Consider the following 23,398-nt stretch of genomic DNA (forward strand, 5'->3'; position numbering starts at 1 on the left):
GGGATCAGAGTTGTCTTCTTGTCTGTTCTAAAATAAAAATAATGAATTATTTCTTAATATATGTACCTGAAATAACCAATGACAACATCATAAGAAAAAATAGACACATTATTTATTCATTATTTTAACAACTATTCAGGAGTCTTCTAAAATCATACTACACCAAAAAATAAATTTTATGAATTCTATTTATTTTAAATAAGTAGAAAGTGGATTAGCAGAAAGCAATTGTGAAATCCTCTTTATTAGTTTGTTCTCACATTGCTATAAAGAACTACCTGAGCCTGGGTAATTCAAGAAGAAAAGAGGTTTAATTGACTCACAGTACCACACGGCTGAGGAGACCTCAGAAAATGTACAATCATGGCAGAAGATACAGGTGGGAAGCAAGGCACGTCTTCATAAGGCAGCAGGAGAAAGAGAAAAGGAGGAAGTGCCACACACTTAACAAACAACCAGATCTCATGAGAACTCTATCACAAGAACAGCAAGGGGGCAGTCTGCCCCGTGACTCAATAACTTCCCACCAGGCCCCTCCCCTGACACATGGGGATTACAATTCAACATGGGATTTGAGTGGGGACACAGAGCCAAACAAAATCATCCTCCTTACTTGCCCCTTTTATAAATGGTTTATAAAATGCCCCTTTTATAAATTGTCTGTAAATGTCCCTTTTTAAATTAGTTTTCCTTTCACACAATAAATATCTGACTGAAGTACGTTTTAATCAGATCCAAGAAAAGATTACATTTTAAATGATGACTAAGAAATTACCCAGTTTATACCCAAGATTACCCAGGATTTTCAGAAAATATTATATTTAAAATAATGACTAAGAAATTACCCAATTTATATGATAGCCAATCTGTTATAAAGTGATAACAGTTGCTGGGATAAGAGCATATTACAGATTCATCAGGCTGGAAGAGATCAGTACAATATTTATTCACACCCACATCAAAATAAGACCTAGGGTTTTATTTCAAAGATATACCAGTTTTATATTTTTAAAAATGATTTACATTTAAGACAATTATTTTTAAGTTTTTATATGAAAGAGTAAAGACAAAAATGGTTGAATGTATCATTTAAAGAAATCAAAATGTGTACAGGACTGCAAATCTCAGAGCTGACAAAACTGTCAAGCTGGAAGCATAATGTAACAGATTGCATATTATCTCTTACTTCTCTCTAAGCATTAATAATAATTTCAGGCATAGAGAATAAGATCATAAAAAACCATAAAATAGCTATCTGAAAGAAAATGCAAATGTTGCTTCATATGTACATAACATTTACACATATCAAAACATTACATGAGAAAAATATACTAACAATGTTGGCTCAAAAATTAAAGAATCCTATAATAATTGCATGACTCTCTTTGTTGCTATACTTTAGAGTGGATTAATGCAATTCCCATGGCCATATACAAAATTTATAAAATATGCTCATTCATTTATTCATTTATATATAAATAAATTTAGCATCAACTCTGTGAGGCACCACATTAGGCACTTGAAATGTACTGGTGAAAAATTCAGAACGTACATTTATTAATAATAACTGATAAAATAAAACAAAACCAATAAATAAATTATGTAGCATGTTGTAGGTCCATTGTTTTCGACTGAGTTCCTGCACTAGGACTCAACAGAACAGATGAAACCAAAATGGTGTCATTCTTACTAAATGCCACATGATCAAACTTTAAGGAAGCAGATAGATCCTAAAACAGACCAGTTTTTCCTAAAAACAAGACTCCAGCCTACCTGAATTAGTGTAATAAGGAAGACCCCTCTACTTTCACCTTTTAAAAAAATTAACTTGAACTAACCTGATGTTAACTGATCACTCTTTCTTATTCGTTTTTCTTGTTTCCACCCTACAAAACTCACTGTTCTGCCTTGCCCTTTGGTTGATCTTATTCAATTCTGTAGAATAGAGGCTGCTCCCATTTGTGATTCATGAATAAAAACACATTAAATCTATAACTAAACTTGTTGTAATTTTGTCTTTTGATAATGTTACAAGGTGATCAGGAATGTCAGGTGGGGTGCTGCGGGACTAATGCAATTTTAAAAGCGTGCTCAGGATAGCCCTCCTTGAGATGACACTGAAGCAACAAAAAGAAGTTGAGAGGGCAAGTCTAGATAATAACTAGAAGATAATTTAGGCAAAAGGAACAGCCACTGCAAAGGCCCTAAGGCAAAGAGGCTAGTATAGCTAGAACAGCCTGAGTGAGGGGAAGAAAAGTTAAAAATATAGAAGAGATGTGAGGGAGCCAGAACATGAATTGTATTGTAGCTTGTATTAAGACATTGGCTCTGAGTGTTAGTAAAATTGGGAGACAGGCTTTTGCACAAAAGCGTGAGTATAATAGTTGGGGAAGGATTAAGTGGTGTTTGTAAGAGAAAGAAAAAGTCAGAAGTGACTCCAAGTTGTTTGTTTGTTTTTTATCTGAACATTGAACCATGGATTTCCAGGTTAACCCTACATCCCAGTTTCCTCCATCCCAATTTGTGCCTGTAATCTAATATAGTATGCCTTTTACTTTGAAAGCAACTAGTTTAAATGACAAATTATATGGTTGTCCTATGGTCACTGAAATGAGGGATACTGGTAGGAAACAGAATTTTGAGGGAAGATCTGCAGTTAAGTTTGAGAAATAATTAGCTTGATTTGACTACAGGAAATGCTAATGGAAGGTTGACTAGGCAGATATGAGAGTCTTAATATCTCATATCTCATACCATCTCATTTGGTACTCATTAGCACATGGATGACATTTAAAGCTGTGAAACTACATCAGATCATCAAAAAATTGGAAGACAGATAGAAGAAAAGAGGATGAAAGACTGAGTGTATTGATATGAGCATTAAAGAGTGAGTGAATCAGCAAAGAAATGACCATCAAAGAAACAAAAATTAAGTTGCAATGAGGTGGGAAGAAAACCAAGAAAATGTCACTGTCCAGGAAACAATGTGAAAAAATTAGAATAAGAAGGAGGCTGTGTGTTCTAGGTACAGACTGGTGTGACTAAAACCACCTTGAAACTTAGTAGTTAAGACAACAATTATTTTATTAATATGTCATTATTTTGTGAGTCAGAAATTCAGGTAGGAAGCACCAAGAGGATGTTTTTTTGCTCCTCATTACATTGACTGGGGTCCTTAGTGGTATTCAGCTAGTGGGTGGCTAATTTGGAGGGTCCAATACAGTTTCCTTCACATTTCTGGTTTCTAGCAGAGATGTCTAGAAGGCTGAGCTCAACTAGGACCGTCTACCAAAGCACCTATAAATGACGTCTCCAAAGGGACAGTCTCAGCATAATCAGTCTTATTACATACTGGCTTAGGGCTTTGACAATGAATGTGTTCTTTAAGACAAGACATAAACACTGTCTGTGCCTTAAGATCTGGGTCCAGAAACTGGTAGTGTGTCCTCTACCATACAGGAGAGGGTCTGTAGACCTTGACTCTCACTGAAAGGAGTGTAAAAGAATTTATGATTATTTTTAATCTATTGTAGAGTGAGTAAATGTGAGTTGGGGCTGACAGCCAAATAATATGAGGATTGAGAATTGACAATTGGATTTCATAACATGAAGATCATTGGTTTCTTTGTAAAAGAAGTTTCAATGGCATAATGATGACAAAAGCTCGACTGGAATGGATTTAAAATAGAATATGAGAGCAAAACACAATAGATGGGTTGTCTCTTCACCCGATGATAAGACTGAGCACATCTGAAAATATCATTGCAACTTAAATCATTGCAAATACATTTCTAATGCCAAAAAGTAAGCCTTTTAGAGTAATCAACGTTTATCTTAAAACCCAAATAAAGCCTCTTTAAGTATTTATCGTCTTTCATTCCCTTTTAGCTACATCATTGATTTAGTAATGTTGGAACTGTCTTGTAATAATGGAATATCAACTTTTTTCATAAGTTAAGCAAATACTTTGTTTTCATATTTGTTCACATTCTTAGTAGAATCTAGCTAAAACCAGACATTAGAAAGTAAAAATGCAAAAGCACGAACCATCCTTTTCCTAGTCCAACTAAAACATTTTATGTTTTGTCTTAATTTGTATTAATTTTGCAATTTTAAGTTTTAATTTTAATTTTTGTAATTTTAAAATGTAGCTTTTGCTATTGAATTTACAGTTTTTAAATAAGTTCATTTTTTTTTCATGTAGGAATGAGTTAGAAAATAGCAGTAATGAGTAGGCCATTTAGGGGCAAAAATGTGTGACTTCAAAACACTGATGTTATGACACAGATTTTGAGTATTTTAATTTGTTTAAACATCACAGTTTGATCAAATGCTTTAATTAAAAAATTGTATCACATTGTTTGAATAATATTGTTGCAAATTGTGTACCATGTTTAATACTAAGTATGAATATTTAATTAAATTTCCAATGATAATATTTCAAAGCGAATAGATTTGAATTGAAAAAAACAATATTTTCATTGCCTGGGTTATTTATTATAAATACAAAAATCTGTAAAAGAAATTTGGGTATAATATATAGTCCAAAGAACACATGCTAACTAAAAAAGATGTTTCTCAAAGCCAAAGAAATATATCCCATACATTTCAGGTGATGTAATTAATTTAGATGATGGAGAATGGAGAGCTCACCTTTAATTGCAAGCACTCATTTTCCCTAATTAGAATTTTCTCTAGCTCTTTGCTTTTGTTACTTTCACTTAAATAATTTATGTCTTAAAATTGTCACAACATGTATTGGTTAAATTATGTTACCAACTTCGTCTTAAATAAAGTTGGGCAATTCATTTATTGCTAAGTAAGTGGTGAAATATCACAGGGGAGTTTATAGAAAGTCATATAAAAGATTGGAAAGAATCTTATAAATATTTATTTCAAATTGAAAGATTTTCAGGGAAGAAATGTGTATCTAAAAAAGCACTTCCGAGAACTATATAAATTTGATAAACAAGCAGTAATAATTTCCAATAATTGCCATCTTCACTCACCTATACAAGAGAATTAAAGACTATAACACATAATATACATTTTTGAAAGATGTATGAATTAATATTAATATTTATTTACAGTACTTATGTTGGCAAAAATTTTGAAACAAACCAAGGTTATTCATGTTTTCTTTAATTGTTCGTCTTATCATCTTCACTGACAATTCATGAACTCTTTTCCTACTCCTATCATTACCTCAAAGCACCTCTGGCTGGCTTCTGTTCTCCTCTCAGCTCATCTGCTCTGAATATTCACCTAGATCTGTTGTACCTCTTTCTATGTAAAATGTCCTATAGTTTTAATTTTTTTTTTCTTTTTTTTGAGTCAGAGTCTCGCTCTGTTGCCCAGGCCAGAGTGCTGTAGTGCAATCTTGGCTCATCGCAACCTCCGCCTCCTGGGTTCACGTGATTCTCAAGTCTGAGCCTCCTGAATAGCAGGGATTACAAGCTTGAGCTGTCACACCTGGCTAATTTTTGTACTTTTTAGTAAAGACAGGGTTTTGTGATATTGGCCAGGCTGGTCTCGAACTCCTGGCCTCAAGTGATCCACCCGCCTAGGCCTCCCAAGTCTGTTCAGTTTTTAACATGTCTTTGTTCACAGCTGAGCAGACTGAAAAAGGGTTGGTAATTTTATTTACATCAAAGTGTTAGCAATTTGGCAATTATTTCTTGCTTAACAGCTAATATCAGTATTAACTACCATAAGTTCTAACACTGAGATGACCATGCTATACAGCATGAGAAGCAGATATTTATTTCTTTGGTTCTTTGTACACAAATTATTAGTGTCCAGGAACAGAGAGATGTTCACGAAAGAGGAATTGTTTTCAGGGAAAGGAATCTCTTTATAAAACTAAGCTTTCATATATTTCTAAAGTTATCATCATTTTGCAAATCACCTTAATGAATTTTGCCATATCAGCAAACTGCATGTACTATTATTTAGCTTTTAAATTTTAAGCCAACTTACTGTTTAACTATAAGCCATATAGAAAATAAAATGTATATCACAGCTGTAAATATAAACCAGAGTCATTTGCAATGAGTAATAGGTAAAAATTAGTATCCATTAATACTATGTAGCCATAAAAAATGATGAGTTCATGTCCTTTGTAGGGACATGGATGAAACTGGAAACCATTATTCTCAGCAAACTATCGCAAGGACAAAAAACCAAACACCGCATGTTCTCACTCATAGGTGGGAATTGAACAATGAGAACACATGGACACAGGAAGGGGAACATCGCACACCGGGGACTGTTGTGGGGTGGGGGGAGGGGGGAGGGATAGCATTAGGAGATATACCTAATGCTAAATGACGAGTTAATGGGTGCAGCACACCAACATGGCACATGTATACATATGTAACAAACCTGCATGTTGTGCACAAGTACCCTAAAACTTAAAGTATAATAATAATAAAATTAAAAAAAATTAGTATCCATTAAAATAAGGTCATAAATATTAAAATTAAAATATTTATCCATGCTCTATCTAAAACATCACAAACACTGAAAAAAAAGAACAATTCACATTCTATTATTTAAAATATAAACAATCTTACAGCAGTCCAAAATAGCAAATAAAAAGATCCATTGACACAAATGCTCTTTAAAATTTTTTAATCTCTTTCTGTGAATGTAAAGAAAATTATAGAAAATTAAAAATTGACAAGAAAAAAAAGAATGGAAAAGAAGATAATGACAGATACCAAAAAAAGGAATTAGAAGCTATGTAATTCCAGCAATTTGGGAGGCTAAGGCGGGTGGATCCCTTGAGCCCAGAAGTTTATGACCAGCCCAGAAAACATGGTAAAACCCTGTCTCTACAAAAAATACAAAAATTAGCTGAGTGTGGTGGCACGCACCTGATTTAAAAATATTAATGAAAACACATGTGGGTAAACTTGAGGAAAATTCACAAAAATTAAAAAAAGAGGACTGGGTAAAAATAGAAAAAAAAGGTAAGGCAAATAAAAACAATTAGAGGATTACTCCAGTAGGGTCCATATCCAAATTATATGAGTTATAACAAGAGAAATTAGGGAATACAGAAAGTGAAAATTTTCAAGGAAATAATTCAAGAAATTACCCTGAGAATATGAGATATTAGATTTTAATGTCCATAGTGCTCTCAAAAAATATAGCAATATAAAAACACACAAAAGTATATCAACACATTTCAGAACATAGGGATTCTATAAATTTCAAGAAAGAAGAGGTTAGGATGCTTTACGCTTCTAAAAAGAATTCTAATAATAAAATACGCTTCTAAAAATAAGATAATGAAACAGTGGTTTCAAAATTCGGAGGATGTCAAAAGCAATTGCAACAAAAAATTGACAAATGGTATCTAATTAAACTAAAGAGCTTCTGCAAAGCAAAAGAAACTATCAACAGGCAACCTACAAAATGGGAGAAAATTTTTGCAATCTGTCTATCTGACAAATGTCAAATATCCAGAATCTACAGAGAACTTAAACAAATGTACAAAAAAAAAACCAAGCAATGTCAGCAAAAAGTGGGCAAAGGACATGAACAGGTAATTCTCAAAAGAATACATTCTACAACCTTTGTAGAAGACAGTGTGGTGATTTCTCAAAGGTCTAGAACCAGAAATGCCATTTAACCCAGCAATCCCATTATTGGGTACATACCCAAAGGAATATAAATCCTTCAATTATAACAATACATGCATGTGTGTGTTCATTGCAGCACTATTTATAATAGCAAAGACATGGAATCAGCCCCAAATGCCCATCAATGCTAGACTGGACAAAGAAAATGTGGTACATATACACCATGGAATACTATGCAGCCATAAAAAAGAACAAGTTCATGTATTTTGCAGGGCCATGGATGAAGCTGGAAACCATTATCCTCAGCAAGCTAATGCAGGAACAGAAAGCCAAATACTGCATGTTCTCACTCATAAATGGGAGCTGAACAATGAGAACACATGGACACAGGGAAGGAATGACACACACTGGGACCTGTCAGGGAGTGAGGTTGAGAGGAGTGAGAGCATCAGGATAAATAGCTAATGCAAGCTGGGCTTAATACTAAGGTGATGGGTTAATAAGTGCAGCAAATCACCATGGCACATGTTTACCTATGTAATAAACCTGCACATCCTGCACATGTATCCCAGAACTTAAAATAAAATAAAATTTCTGAGGAAAAAATATTTCCAACCTAGAATTCTGTACCCACTTAAAATGTCAATCGAATATGAGGTTAGAATAACACAAGTCTCTGTGAACACTCTCTCAGGAAGCTTCTGGAGGTTGAATTTTAGCAAGACAAAATAATTAACCTATGAAAAAGAAGGTATGGAATATAGGAACCAGGAGATTCCACACAAGAAGGAAGTGAAGTGAAAATGAAAGAAAATCATATATGACAGCTATGCCCCCAGATTTCGACAGCAATGAACATAAACCAGAGCCACATAACTTAAGAGAAAGGTGCAGTATGGTGGTTATCAGCAACATACCTGCTCCCATTGAACTGATCTTTTGCCTGAGGACAGAATTTATGGATAAGCCTAGCCTAGGTTTTTATCTATCCTTGGTTTGTCTTACATGATAAAGTTATTGCTGTACCATGCATGTCTGCTGTCTGGATCAGTTGGGTCATTCATTTCACTGCAAATGTGTTTTAATTGGACATATTCCTGCAATGTAGAGAAGGGCCATAATAAGAATACTCATAATGACAGAATAACTAGAGCCACCCACTCTTTCTTTCTGTAGTTCTGTTGGATGTATTCTACTGGGTCCACACCACGGTGCTGCCCCATGTGTATTCCAGGCCTCACTCATGACCTTGTCCATTGACTTCCCTGAGGGGCTCTTAGACGATCTCAGGAAAACTGAAGCCAGTCTGTTACACAGATAGTCCATTAGCTTATCTTTTCCTGGGAACTTCATCTAATATATATTAGAAAATAGTAACATTTCATTATATAGATTTGTGTTTACAACTTTATTTTCAGCCTTTACACACACACACTCACACACACACACACACACACACATATATATCCACATATCTGTGTGATGTATTTCATAATAATAAAAAGTATCTAACATTTATTCAGCTTAAACATTATCAGCTTTATATATTTCTAAGTAAGTTCATAGAAAAATAAATCTACATTATTGGTAAGCACTATTATTTGTTTAAAAGTGTTTATCTTGACCACCTAAAGATGCCATCAGATCAATTAACACCAATTTGAATATTTAAATGTCAAATGTCTCATTAACATTGTACATATATTTCATATTTTAGTCATGTATTTACTTTGAATTTAACTTTCTTGAAATTAATAACTAATTCATTCAACATTTATTAAGTTTCTGTTATGTGCAGGCAAAGAGGTAGGTGCTATGAATACAAAAAGAGATAGAAAAAAATCCTATAACTTCCTGCCTTTCAGGAAATTAGTTTAGGAGGAAAGAGAAGTATTTTAATAAATGTGGCAAATTCTAAAACATGACATTTGAAGCAAGTGAAAAACATGAGTAGAAGCTTTAAGTGGGTAAGGAAAGAAAAAATTGTATATACTGAACCAAAAGAATAGGCAAAGAACAAGAAATTGGACAATATAAATATTCTTCTACATATATTTACGTTAAATTACATATACAATAATATTTTTACATGTACATACATAAAATAGAAATTTATTTTCTGTACTTATAAGGACACGCAGAGAACATGTAATAGGCACAACAACATTTAAAAGGAAAAACCAAGTTGAAAAACAGTACCAAAAAGACACATGCACTCATATGTCCATCACAGCACTATTCACAATACCAAAAACATGGAATCATCCTAGGTGCCCATCAGTGGTGGACTAGATTTAAAAAATGGTACATATGCACCATGGAATACTACACACCCACAGAAGAGAATGAATTGATGTCCTCTGTAGCAACATGGATGCAACTGGAGGCCATTAATGAATTAAGGCAGGAATAGAAAAAGCCAATACACCATGTCCTCACTTGTAAGTGGGAGCTAAACATTGGGTACTCAAGCACATACAAATAGCAAAAATACACTGGGGATTGCTAGAGGGAGGAGGCAAAGAAGAGGGCAAGTGTTGAAAAACTAAATATTGGGTGCTATGCTCAGTACCTGGATGATGAGATCATTTGGACCTCAAACTTCACCATCACGCAATATAGCCAGGTTAAAAAAAAAACAAAAAACCTATACATGTACCCCCTGAATCTAAAATTAAAGTTGAAAAAAAGAAGATTTAGGTTGTCTGTCACAATACTTCAGATGACTACAATTATGAAGTTGGTTGCACACAATTACCAACCATAGTGATATGTGTTTATACATTTTGCTTTTGGATCTTTTTATGAGTACTGTTCATCTGCTCATAAATGTTATACTCACATGTCTGTCATTATTAGAGTGTATGTTTATGCTTACAAAATAAGTATGTTATTATTGCCTATTTTATTGTGAAAAGTAACCTGTGAAGTGTTCTGTCATGTTTTTCTATGTTGCTCAAATAAATCTTCTAAAAATGTAAATAAAAGTCTTTTAAAGATTGAAATTTGACTGTATTAAATAAATGAAAGGATGCAAACATGAACAAACATGTGTGTCACTAACTGAGAGTACAAGCATAATTCAGAGAAAAAGAAAAACCAAGTGTACTGAGTCAGCTGGAGACGGCTTCATATAAAATAATAATATCTTGTTTTGGTATAGGGCTTGACACATACACAGAAACACCCTATGCATTATTTTAAGAGTTCATCATAGCAACCTCATCCACTAAGTTAGGGAAGGGTTACCCCTGTTTTATAGAAAGAAAATATATTCCTTGAAATCAACAAACTTCTCACAAATTCAGCATTACTTTTTCAGACAACAGTTCAAATAGAACAGTAATTTTAAAACTTCCATAAAATCAAAAAGAAAAGCACAGCAGACTATTCATTCCACCCAATATTTCTCTCCAAAAAAGCTAAGAATTATTTTATTTGCTCAAAATCACACAAAAATAGAGCTTTGACTTCAATTCACATGAATGATTTTATTTGACTTTCTTTGGTGAAGTCTTAAGAGTTTCAAGGTAAATATAATGTGGTATATTTTAATTTAGGTAAAATCTACTTCAATATTTTTGCTGTTTTTGCATACTTTTGTTCTTCATTTTTATAAAACTGAAAATATATTTATAAATTATATAGTAATGTTCAATAAGACATGCTTTTCTGAGTGAAAGTATGTGTCTTGTATAATACTATATCTTGCTATATATCTAAGAAACTTGAGTAGCAAAAAGAGATGCTTCACATTTCAGTGTATAAGCTGGTCTGTGGGAGACTTTTGTAAGCATTGCGTGACATATAGAGGGAGGTCCTATCTTTTGGGCATTATTAATGAGGTAATGATGTAATCTAAATAAACTGTTTAGTTGTATTAACTTTTAGCTCTCCAGGGTTTTTTTTCTCCCCAACTCTGGGAAAATTGAAGCAACTGTTTAACACTATACCTTGATATCTGAACACAGCTAGCTAAATCCAATAAAAATTTCAAAATTTAGCTTTATTTAAAAATGCTTTGGGGATCCTTTGGGGATATAATTTTTAAATTTTATTCCTTTCCCAAAAGGTCTCAATCAAATTTTAGTTATTTTTCAAAAGATCTTAAGTTCCTTCCTTCCTTCCTTTCTTCCTTCTTTCCTTCCAACAGAAAAATTGGCAGGGTGAAAGATCTCTATTCATAACACTTTAATTATTTGTGAGCCTAAAGTCTTAGGCTGAAGTAATATATCAATATTCAATATCCAACATATTCAATACAGCTAATTTTAGCAGAATTTATTGTTACCAGTAAATAAATAAATAGAGTAGCTGAAGATAGGTAGACAGATTATGGATGAACTGAAGCGCTATATATTATACCAGCAGAGTAAGAAATGGTACCTTTCCATTTGTAGAATCAATGCAATTTTAATTATTGGTCCAGGAACAAAGGTATTGTGATCATAACATTGCTCCTTATTTAGTACATGTAGTTGGTTAATTTTCTGTTTTTGCAAATATATTGGTAAATTTTCACTTGAATTTTCGGTTTTACTAATCTTTGCCCCTCATGCTGGCATTATAACTCATGCTTTCTCTGTTCTATGTTTATTGTTTATTTGTCATTATTTATTTCCATTCTATTGGTTTTAACTTCATCACAAAAAATTAGAAGGATTAATGGATGTTTATTATATTAGTTTGTTAGATCTGCTGTTACGAAGTATTGCAAACTGAGCTGCTTAAACACCAGAAATGTGTTGTCTTGCAGTTCTGGGCTAGAAGTCCAAGATCAAGGTATCACCCTTGTTTTTTTTCATAGAGCTGTGAGGAAGAACAAATACCATACCTCTCCCCTAGTTTCTGGGGCCTTGCTAGCAATTTTTGGTGTTCCTTGGTTTGTAGAAACATTACCCCAATCTCCGCCTTCATCTTTACACAGAATTCTCCCTGTGTATGTCTTTCTCCTCACATGGCATTCTTTTATCAGGACACCAGTCATACTGAATTAGAGGCCCACTCTACTCTAGTGTGACCTCATCTTAACTTAATTACATCTGCAATGACCTCATTTCCAAATAAGGTCACATTCTATTAATACTTGTGGTTCGCACTTCACCATCTGAATTTTTGCAGACACAATTCAACCCATAACACTTATTATCTTTGAAAACAAGAATAGAGAAATTAAACGAATGCACAAATTTAACTAAAACAAATTGCCATGCGCTTGCCTGACACCTTCACTGTAAATCTTGTAAATGAGATAAAGGTCTATATTACTAGGACACAATAACTAAAACCAAAACTACACCGTGGCTGGTAGACTATTACTTGGCTAAAAAAAAAAGTTTTATTTTTTCATCTATTTTCTCATTCACAGAAATGACAGTGTCTCTCTTTTCATTTGTACTTCATTTAGAATAGTTCATTTAGAATCATATTCAACAGTAATAAATTTGAACAGAAATATTCTATTCATCAATACCTTCAAATTCCACATTCTTAATGTGAATTATCTATTTTTTCCTAGTCTGGACTATCGTTCTATATAGATGTACATAAATAATTAAGTTATAAAGTTAATTTTTAAAGTATATCTGTTCTGTAAAATGCTCTTTTTCCTGTACAGCAATGTTTACATAAAACAGACATTATTGTATTTAAAGCATAGACTATTTTAGTGGTTATTTTGTTGTTTCTTTTAATCACCTTGAGATTTTCTACATGTCTTCTTCTATATCTCATCTTGCTTTCTATACTGGTATCTGCTTACTCCCTCTTCTAGTTGTATCTGAAGCTCTGCTTATAAGAGCTTCCTTTTGTCATTTACTCAATTCGGAAAGTGGGTTTTAACCTTATTATTATATTATCCCAAATTAAGTTCATATGAAAATATACCTTCTATATGGATTTTAAACGCAAATGGGAAATGATGAGAAATAATATAGGAACAACAATCATACCAAAGAATCTAATTTGCACTCTTTGGGAAATCAATTATATTTTTTTCCAAAATTACATAAACATAAATCACATCACAAATTTATTGGTTTTAAATGTTTCCTTTTAGTATTAAGAAAATTACAGCTGACAAAATAGAGTCCTAAAGAACACTGATTTGCATCTGTTACCCCCTCCAGAGATCAGTTCTTGCCATTATAAGTCAATCAAAAATCAAGTTAAGCCTCTTGACATAATTGGAAGTTTCAAAGTGATCTGAAGAGCACAATTTTCTTTTACATATGTCAAAGCTAGATGAGAAAAATACCATGGGAACAGAAAGGTCAAGGGCTAATCCACTCCAAAGTCATTAAAGATCATATTTAAATTGCTCTGGAAACTTCAAGGTTTTTAAAGCTATCATCAAATTCCTCAACAGAACGAGATGCCTGTAACATGACAGCTGCTCTCTATAGGAAAGGAAGAATGTTTCTTTTTTGTTAGGCTGAAATGGATCTTTGATTTTCAAAGTTTATTTTGCCATACACATATTTGTTTTAAACAAATGTATTTAAATTTTTAAGCAGAAATGTATTATGTCATAATCGAAAGATGTTTTAGCTTAAATGAACCTATTTTGTATTGCATTTTGTAACATTGTATTTGTAAAATTAAGTGCAGCAGTTTTCACGATACCACCATATTAAATACTGAAGAAAAGGAGTTTTCCATTTATCCTGAGCATATCACCCTCATTGAAGACCTCAAGCATCAAAGTAAGTACCTAAGGAATTAAGGCTATAATATGACCATACTTTTAATAAATCTTCCAGATGAGATAATTACTTTTTTCTTACATTTTGGCAGTGGAAACCTATTTTATTATAGGGTACTAAATCATAAGCATTAAATTATGCTGTCGGGTTACTATGATCAAAAGAATTGGACAGACACATGTACATACATATCCACAACACCACAAATGAATTTGTGGGACAGAATAGAGTGTATAAACAATTCCAAATATGTATATATGTATGCATTTACTGTGTAATAAAAGCTGCATTTAAATTTAGTGGGATAATAAGTTTCATAATAAACAGGTTGAACAGAAAAGTAAAAATGAATAATAAATCTATGAAATAATATCCAATCCAGGGAAATAAAAATGCCAACATGACCTCATATGACTTTTTATTAATTAGATGGACAAATTTAAAACAATTGATGATAACAAGTGTTGATTAGGTGTAAGAAACTGATGATCTTAAAAATATGCTGAGGTAAGTGTATGTATATAAAGTTTGTGGAAAGATTTTTCTAAAAATATTTGGCAGGTCCAGTAAGCTGTCAAGTACACATATGCTTTGAAAAAGCAGTCCTACTTCTAAGACTCTGACCTTCAGAAATAAATATAACAGTAAATTAGACTATATTATAATAGTACTTTTGCAGCATTATTTGGAGTGACAAAAACTAGAAACATTAATGATCACTATTAGGGAAATTGAATAAATTATACAATATCCATGTTATGTAGCTATTACATTTATAAAACTAGTTAGATCTATAAAAAATTGACCTGAAAAGCAAATGGTTACAATATGTTGTTTATAGGGGAAAACAGGCAAATTGCTCTTTAATGTCCTGTAATGTGATGCCATTTTGTAAAAAACAAAATTGGGGGACAATATATAATGGTATGTATAGCTATGGTTTAAGGCCAAATTTATGCTACTGAAGTTTTAGTTTAAGTCAAATCCAATATAAAGAGATCTAAACATCTGGATTGGCTTAACACTTTATATTGCTGTCATGCAGATATTTTCTTTAAGTATTTAATGTTTTAGACAGGAGGAAGGGTAGATTATTTACTTTGGATATACTGATTTTTAAAAAGAAAAATACATTCAAGTGCTACAATAGTTATAGTGCTTCCTAAACTTCAATTGTCCTGCTCATATCAAGAAAAATGTATAGTTGTCATCAATATTCATTAATCAGAAGCTAAGCAATAGATTAAAGAAGAAGGTGCATAGCTGGTCAATTCTCACCCTCCTCTTTTGTTCCTAAGACCTATGCCTACATCAGGAAAAAACTATCCCTGGTCTTAGAGATCACTAGTCTTGGAAATAATTATAATAATTACATGACAACTACTAAGTACATATCACTGCATCATCTTTCTAATGGCTCTAGTAATATAAGTCATATTATAAATTAGATGCACATTCGAGATACAAACTGATATCATGGTTCCTGTGTATGAAGTTACTGTATTGCCATTTTTAGGGTCACTGTATTGGATACATCTGTAACCAAATTCACAGTAACTAAAAGTGCTATTGTCTTAAATAAACAAACAAATTAACAAATAAATAAATGTTTTGGACTGCATTGTGCCCTCCCAACATGGATATGCTAAACCACTAAACCCCAGTGTGACTGTGTTTCGAGAAAGCCTCTAAGAGGGAAACTAAGGTTAAATGAGGTTATTAATGTGGGTCCCTATTCCAATATGACTGGTGTCCTTGCAAAAAGAGACAGAGACACCAGGGATGCACACATGCAGAGAAAAGACCACGTGATGACATAGTGAGAAGGCGCCTCTCCGAGTCAAGGAGACAGGCCTCCAGAGACACCAAACCTGACAACACCTTAATCTCAGACTTCCAGTCTTCAAAACTGTGAGAAAATAAATTGCTGTTGTTTAAGCCACTTAGTGTGTGGTATTTGGTTATGGCAGCCCTAGCTGACTAAGCCAACTAATACATTATAGATAGATAGACAGATGATAGATAGATAGATAGATAGATAGATAGGCACACATGCGTATAAACATTTTAAACATTTATGTATTTAATGGACATTGTAGCTCCAAATGTGTATTTGTAACTGTAATGTATACATACATATACATGTATATATATATACTCAACATATTTGTATCTGTTATACAAACACACACTGAGAAATGTGTAAGGTTACATAACACAATATCACCGTACTTGGTAAAATAAAAGGTAAGCTATGACATTCAGATAGAAATTTCTACCTTAACTCATGACACCAAGGGGGGATGGTAAGATACATTGAACATAGAAGTTGGAAATCCAAGTTGTACAAAAGACCAAAAATACACAATTATTTTATTTACCTTTACTTTCTTCATCCCCATCCTATTCCTCCACCCACATCTGGTATGAGTGGAGAGAATGTTTGCTACAAATGATTGTAGATTTATGGTTCTAAAAAAATTGAAATGTGTACCAGGAGGCCAAGTCATTTAAGCAGCTGTTCTGGGATCATGTTTTATTGCTAAGGATTAGTCCATGATGATACAAAACCATTTAACATGTGCCCAGACCCCCAAGGAAAGTGGAAACCTGCTTAAGTGTTCATGAATCAGCCACACTAATAAGGAATTAAATTGCTTGGAAAAATCTACTGGGAAATCCTTACTGGACATAGGTATGAAGAAAAAAAAAATGACATTGTAGCACAGGATTTGAGAAAGGTGACAGATCATTTTTCCCGAAAGAAATATTTCTAGAAAGCAGTAAGTTTACCTTGAGCAAGATAATATAATTATAGTAAAAAGAACACTAGACTGAAAAATTCAGCATATATTTATATCTCTACATTCTACTGCTCATTGGAACCAATATCACCTTCAAAGGGGCAAAATTGGTTCTTGGGTAGAGTGAAAAATCTTAGGTCCTACAATGGTCTGCGGCCTTCCAAAAGATCCCAGTACAGAAACAGTTGTACCTTATATCAGTGGTGTTAGAATTTCACGGAGTGAGGGTAATTAGGAAAAAATTGTGCACAAAGGTTTCACAGGGAGACAATGTTTTTTAGAAAGCTGAAAAACACTGCTGTAGGTAAATTATAACATGGATACCGCATATATAGATACAGAGCAAAGATAGGTGGGCACATCTACTCCTAGCTTCCTAATACAGTAAAGGAAACTTGACTAAAACTCCCCTCTTACAGCCCACCAAATTTGCAACCTAGGGATCTCCAAAGCACTCCCCAAACTTTATCTGAATTTATAGGAGGTTTACATTCTCTTGGCCTCCTCTGCCTCTTTCTTCCATCTTATCATTTATTTATTGATTTTTTCCAAGACAGAGTCTTGCTCTGTCACCCAGGCTGGAGTGCAGTGGTGCAATCTCGGCTCACTGCAAACTCCGCCTCCCGGGTTAAAGCAATTTTCCTGCCTCAGCCTCCCGAGTAGCTGGGACTACAGGCACCCGCCACCACATCCAGCTAATTTTTTTATTTTTTAATAGAGATGGGGTTTCACCATGTTGGGCAGACTAGTCTCGAACTCCTGACCTCGTGATCCATCCACCTTGGCATTCCAAAGTGCTGGGATTACAGGTGTGAGCCACCTCACCTGACCGCTTCCATCTTTCTGTTAGTCTCTACTCATTCCTCTGATGATAAAAATGTGGAAGAAAGTAACTTCATAAAATTCCACAAAATAATATTAACATTTTTTAAAAATATGCACAAAACATTTGTGAGTCTGGTTGACATTACTCCAAAGGTGAGCATAAGAGACAGCGTCACAGAATTCAGTGGATAGCAAGCCACAGGCAAATCAGACACTTATGTTCTTCGAAACCCTTGTTGGCCAACCCGCAGGTGGGAGTGTTCTCTTGGCCTTTCCATCACACAGCACTTGACCTGTAGCCTCTTTCCTTTCCTCTCCTCTTATCTCTCACACTAGTTGAATCCTACCCCCAACCCTGTCCCCAGACATACACAAAATTTCTCTTTTCACACAAAAACACTCAAACCTCTTTTCTGGAACCTTAGAAACTACTGATTTCTTCAATACCATAATTCATTACTTGAAGATTTTTATTCCTGGCTTACCATCACTCAGGCCAAAATGACTCCTGTTACATTTCTGGATGATTTTAATACCGATGCAGGTTAAGCTTTTAGTTCTTTGGCTTTGGAGTTCCTTCAATGATTCTCCTCCAATGACCTCTTCCTCCATTCTACCTTAGCCACTTACTTCCATGATACTGACTTAGGCCTTTTATTGCCAGTAGATGTACATTTTCCATAGTTTTAATAATAAACATTCCCCAGCGCTGATCACTACCTTTTTCCAGTTCTCTTCTGATTTCCTGAGTGCAAAAGTACTGATGTCTTCAACTCATTGATACTACTACTATTTTAATTTTCCTTAGCCCCCTTCATTGGCTTCTCTGGCCATTTAATCCAATTTGAATCCTGTGGCAGGCACCGTAATCCTTTCCTTGTGAAAATCTGTAACTCTCTCACTTCTTATATTCTACCATCCTTGTTTGGAAAAAGTCGCATGCCTGGTTAAATATAACCCTTTTCTTTTTCCATGGCTATTCCTGCACAGCTGAACATGGCTTCAGAAAAACACACAATCGGCCGGGTTTGGTGGCTCACGCCTGTAATCCCAGCACTTTGGAATGCCAAGGTGGATGGATCACGAGGTCAGGAGATCGAGATCATCCTGGCTAACATGGTGAAACCCCGTCTCTACTAAAAAATACAAAAAATTAGCCGGGCGTGGTGGTGGGCGCCTGTAGTCCCAGCTACTTGGGAGGCTGAAGCAGGAGAATGGCGTGAACTCGGGAGGCGGAGCTTGCAGTGAGCCGAGATCCTGCCACTGCACTCCAGCCTGGGCGACAGAGACAGACTCCGTCTCAAAAAGAAAAACATACAATCAAGAATCAATAATTATAGTAAATAAATTTACACAATATTGAATTATCTCACTTTAAATTTGTGACTACCAAACTAGAGAGGGACCTTTTCCTGCCTGGTAATTCTACTACGTTTTTTTAGTTCATTAAATCATCCGCTTATGTTACAAATTCTTGTGCCACCTCCCCATTCCCATTCTCAGATGAAGATCTTGCTTCCCTCATTGAGAAAGCTGAACCAGAGGAAGGGAGGGTCTATAGGCTCTTAATCCCTAATCCACCCCTTTTCTGTTGGCATCCATCTGTCTTTCTACCATCTCCATAGACCAACCATCTGTATCTCTAAGGACAAATCCCATTTATATCTATGAGGGATCTTTTGCTTTTCCATCTTCAGGGACACGGGTCTACAATTCTTTTCTCTACTGCCTATGTTTTCTGTATCTCCCTTTCTACTGGATCTACTAGGTCATCATTATAAAATCTTCAGTATACAAATATACTATTATTTCTCCCATGTTTAAGAACAATCAAAACTTTCTACCTCCATTTTCCCTGCCAGCTAGACTACTTTTATATCCCCCTTTTAGAATAAATTCTTCTATTAATACATTTACTCTTTCTAATACCACTTATTAGGTTCTCTCTAACCCAGGTCCATTAGTCTATAAACCCCACAACCTCACCAAAAGTGCATCTGTCAAAGTCAGTTATGATTCTACCTTACTAAATCCAATGGTCCATCTCAGTCTTCAACTTACTTCACCTGTCAGAAACATTTGGCACAGTTGATTACTCCTTTTGTTTGCAACAATTTCTTCAGTTCCCTGGTGGATTTCACTTTTTTGGTTTCTATTGGCCAGTCTTTACCTTTGCTGGTTCCTGATCCTCTTTAAAGCTGGAATGTCCTAGACCTCACTCCCTGGATCTTCAATTTTTTACATGTATTAATTCCCTTAATTATCTCAGTAAGTCTCATGGTTTTAAAATTACATCTGTATATTTATTACTCCCAAATTTTATCTTCAGCTCAGATCTTTCCATTAATTTCTAAACTCTTACTTTTGACTGTTCCATTTTCCATTTGAATGTCTAATTGGCATGTTAAACTTGTCCAGAAATGAATTCCTGTTATTTTTCTCCACAATCTATTTTTCCTAAAGTCTTCCTCATCTTATAAGTAGGCTTCTATATTACCAGTTGTTCAGGACAGTTGGAAATCATATTCGATTCTTCTCTTTTAGTCACATTCCCCACTTAATCCAGTACAGATAATTTGGAATACACCCAAAAACATAAACAATTTCTCACTACCTCCACCGCTGCCTGTCTGGTCTGAGCTAAAATCATCTGCACCTTGGATTATCACAACAGCCTCCAAACTGACCCTTCTTTCTTCCATATTCCTCCTGCCTCCCCTCCACCCAAAACTATTCTCAACACAGCAGCCAAATTGGCATGTTAAAATGTAAGTCAGACCATGCTACTCTCCTCAAAACCCTGCAAAGACATCCCAGGTTACTCAAAGCACAAAATGATAAACAGTGAGAGAGAAAGAAAAGAACAAAGGATACACAGAAGAACCAGAAAAGCCTGATCGTTACTAACCATCCATCTTCTGCCTGTGCCCTGCCTTGCCTCTCTGATTTCATATATTGCTATTCTGCCTTTTGCTCACTCTGTTACAGCACTCAACCTTTTCAATTGTAATTCTCTGTGCCTAGAACGCATCTCCTCCACCTACAGATACACATAAGGCTTCCCTCCTCTTTCCCTGCAAAGTTTGCCCTCTCATAGAGGCTTCCGCTGACTACTTTATTTAAAGTCACAACCCTCTACCTCTTTCTCCTCTCATTGCAATCCTCATTTCTCTTTCTTGTTTTACTTTTCTCCTTAGGACTTTTATCCATCTGACAGATTGCATATTACTTGTTTGTTTTCTACTCCCTGTTTCTAGTACAGGGCACCATGTATGAGAACAGATAGTTTTGTCTGTTTTGTTCTCTGTTAATATCCCAAGTGCTGAGAGCCATGCAATGATGTGTGTGTGTATTTATGTATTTATTGTATATACATATATATCTCTGTGTATGTGTATGTATGTTTGTATATTGAATGAATTAATGAATGTTGATTGAATAAATGAATGAATAGAAAACTATTAATGTTAGCCTCCTTCCCTTCCTTGGATCTCAAGAAATATTGCAATAGTGATTAACTAATAACTATTTGGAATTGCTATACAACCTGTTTTCTGTGTAAGTAAAGTATTTAATCTATATAATTTTTTTTTTAATTTAAGATGTCTGGGTAGCATCTCCTTATGGCCAACTTGTGGTACCAGTTACTATGACTAGGTAACAAATTACTCCAAAGCTTAGAGCTGTAAAACAATCATTTATTACATCTATGGATGCTATGGGTCAGGAATTCAGAGCGAGCACAGCACAGTTGGCTTTATTGTACTCTGAAATGTCTGAAACCGCAAATGAAAGTGCTGTGAGCAAAAATCACTTGCAAGGTTGATGCTGGCTGTTGACAGGGAAACTCAGTTCCTCTATGTGTGGGTTTCTCCATGTGGTTTTTCCACATGGGCTGATTTGAGCTTCCTCAAGCTCCATATCGTTCCTGGCTTCACCAGAGTAAGAATACCCAAATGAGCAGGCCTAGTAGAAGCTGTATCCTTTTTATAACCTAACCTCAGAAGTCACAACATCACCTCCACTGACACTATTGCTTAGAGCAGTCACAAAGCCCCTGCCAGGTATAAGAGGAGAAAACAGAGACTCACCTCTTCACGGAATGAGTGTCAAAATTACATTGTAAGAAGAGCAGGTGCAATGAGAAATATTGCAGTCATTTAGGAAAATACAATCATTCACATTTTCTGGTTTCTATTGGCCAGTCTTTACCTTTGCTGTTTCCTGATCCTCTTTAAAGCTGGAATGTCCTAGGGCTCACTTCCTGTATCTTCAATTTTTTACATGTATTAATTCCCTTAATTATCTCAGTAAGTCTCATGGTTTAAAATTACATTTATATATTGATTACTCCAAAATTGTATCTTCAGCTCAGTTCTTCACATGCGCCTGTGTAGAATTCTCAAGAATTTTCTTGTTTTCCACCTCTACATTGATTAATCCAACTAGACATTCCTATTCTTTGTAATTCAAAATGAGAACCAATCACATTTGTATTGTTAGACCTGTTCTAACAACAACATATGCATGTACGTGTGTGTGTGTGTGTGTGTGTGCATGTGTGCAGATGTGACATAACAAGAGATATACACTTTGTTTATGTGTCAAGTTCCTGAGATAGTGCTCCTAAGTCCTGTGGAATTTCCTGGGTGATAGAAGAGTATTTTGTTCTAATGAACAAACTCTTGTCAAATCCCTCAATAACTTCAGCATGGCCTAACCCTGTATCAGTTGAACCCGTATTTGACCTGTAACTGATCACAATGGTTCAGATAATGAACCATTGACCAAAGCCTGCCATGTGATAGAACCACCAGTAAATGGATTGAATGGTCACTAGAAAGACTGAACCTCCGTTAGAGACTTTGAACTTTCAGCCCCATTCCCTGCAACCTCCAAGGAGGAAAGAGGGGCTGGCAATTGAGCTAACAGTCAATCATGCCTACATGATGAAACTTCTATAAAAACTCCTAAACAATGGGGCTTGGAGAACTTCTGGATTGATGAACACAAGGTACTGGGAGGTAGTGTGCCCAAAGAAGACATGGAAGCTTCACACATCTCCTGGCATGTTTTGCCCTATGGACCTCTTTTATTTGGTTGCTCTTGAGTTGTATCCTTTACAATAAATCAGTAATAGTAAAGTGCCGTCCTAAGTTCTGTGAGCTATTCTAACAAATCGTTGAACCTGAGAATGGGATCATGGGAATCCCTGGTTTATAAGCAGCTGGTCAAAAGTACAGGAGACTGTGACTTGCCTTTGTCATCTGAAGTGGGAGTAGTCTTGAGGGACTGAGTCCTTAACCTGTGAAGTTTATGCTAGTTCTGGATAGTCAGTGTCAGAACTGAATTGAATTGCTGGACATCCAGTTAGTGTATGAAGAGTTGGAAGATTGCTGCTGTTGGAAAAAAAACGGAGAGTAAATTATATGTGTGTATATGTATAATCATAGAAAATCAAGTTGGAAGGGCATTT

The sequence above is a fragment of the Pongo pygmaeus genome, chromosome 6 (assembly GCF_028885625.2).
Source record: "Pongo pygmaeus isolate AG05252 chromosome 6, NHGRI_mPonPyg2-v2.0_pri, whole genome shotgun sequence".
In the NCBI taxonomy this organism is placed as follows: Eukaryota; Metazoa; Chordata; class Mammalia; order Primates; family Hominidae; genus Pongo; species Pongo pygmaeus.